Here is a 1,389-nt window from a genome sequence, read left to right as displayed (position 1 = left end):
AACACCGTTCCACTTCATATAATGATTGTGTGGACTTGCTCCTTTAGGTTGGTTTCAATGTTATTAGGTAAACTGCCTTGTTGTCTCTCCAAAAAAAAAATTAGCAAGTTGACTAATCAGATTCTCGAGGCTCTGAATAGATGTCTGTTGATTCCTCAAAGTTGTTTCAGTGACCCTTGATTTCCTTGACCACCCAAAGAAAAATTTGAATAATTTCTCCATCCCGGATTATAATTATTGATGTAGGGGTTATTTTGAGGTTTAAAATTATTACCCATAAAATCGACTTGCTCATGCTCTATGTTAAACTTGAAGGGCAAACATTCTGGATTGATCATCCCCACTCCAATCGCATCGTATTGCATTACTAGATTCACCTATTTACTGTAACTCAAACCATCAATCTTTTTACTCAGCGCTTTCACCTGACTCGCCAACATAGCAACCGCATATATATTAAAAACACCAGCAACCTTAGTAGGCTTCGTTCTCATAACTTTCCACTAATAGTTATTAAGTGACATCTCCTCAATAAATTCTTGGGCTGCCCCAGGTGTCTTATTATTCAATGTTCTGCTAGCTGATGCATCAATTATCTACCCATGATGAGGCTTGAACTTGTAAAAGGTTTGAACTTGTAAACACAAAGGTAACCCATGATGAAGGCACCTTCTCAAAAGATCCTTAAATCTCTCTGATACATCATACAGTGTCTCAAGCTCAAGTTGAGCAAAAGAAGAGATGTCATTCCTTAACTTGGCTGTTTTGGCTGGTGGAAAATACCTTAACATAAAATTTTCAATCATTTGAGCCCAAGTAGGGATGGAACCCCGTGGAAGTGAATTCAACCACTATTTTTCCTTATTCCTGAAAGAGAATGGGAACAACTATAAGCATATGACATTATCAGTAACGTAGTTGATCTTAAATGTATTGTAGATCTCCAAGAAGTTAGCTAAATGAGAATTCAGATATTCATGTTACAACCCATCAAACTAAACATACTGCTGCACCATCCGAATTGTTTTCAGCTTAATATCAAAATTATGTGTAGTAATTGTTAGTTTGACAATGCTCGATTCAACCCCAACCAAAGTGGGCTTAGCATAGTCATACATAGTCCAAGGAGAAGGACATTGTAGATTAACAAGATTATTATCCATGTCCATAATAATGTCCTTTTTCTCTTGATCATCTATTAAAATATGTTGACCTTTCATTGCTTCTCTAACTTCTCTCTGATTTCTGTGAACAGTTTTTTCAACCTCACTGTCAAAAAATAACGGTTCGAATGGGTTGCCTCTAGTCATAAACCAATGGCACATGTAGGAATCAAACAAAAGAAAATTTAGAATGTTACAATTAAATTAAAAACAAAGAATATTAAAA

General features: G+C 35.6%; 1 non-coding gene across 1 annotated transcript; it reads left to right on the top strand.

Moving 5' to 3' along the window:
* The first annotated feature begins 651 nt into the window (after nucleotides 1–651).
* On the top strand, nucleotides 652–758 carry LOC128032225 (small nucleolar RNA R71). Its single transcript, XR_008188353.1, has one exon. It is a non-coding gene; the product is annotated as a small nucleolar RNA R71 (small nucleolar RNA).
* The last annotated feature ends 631 nt before the right edge of the window (nucleotides 759–1,389 follow it).

This window comes from Gossypium raimondii, chromosome 8, assembly GCF_025698545.1.
Source record: "Gossypium raimondii isolate GPD5lz chromosome 8, ASM2569854v1, whole genome shotgun sequence".
Lineage (NCBI taxonomy): Eukaryota > Viridiplantae > Streptophyta > Magnoliopsida > Malvales > Malvaceae > Gossypium > Gossypium raimondii.
Note: the sequence above shows the minus strand (reverse complement) of the source record. Positions and strands in the feature narration are given on the sequence as shown.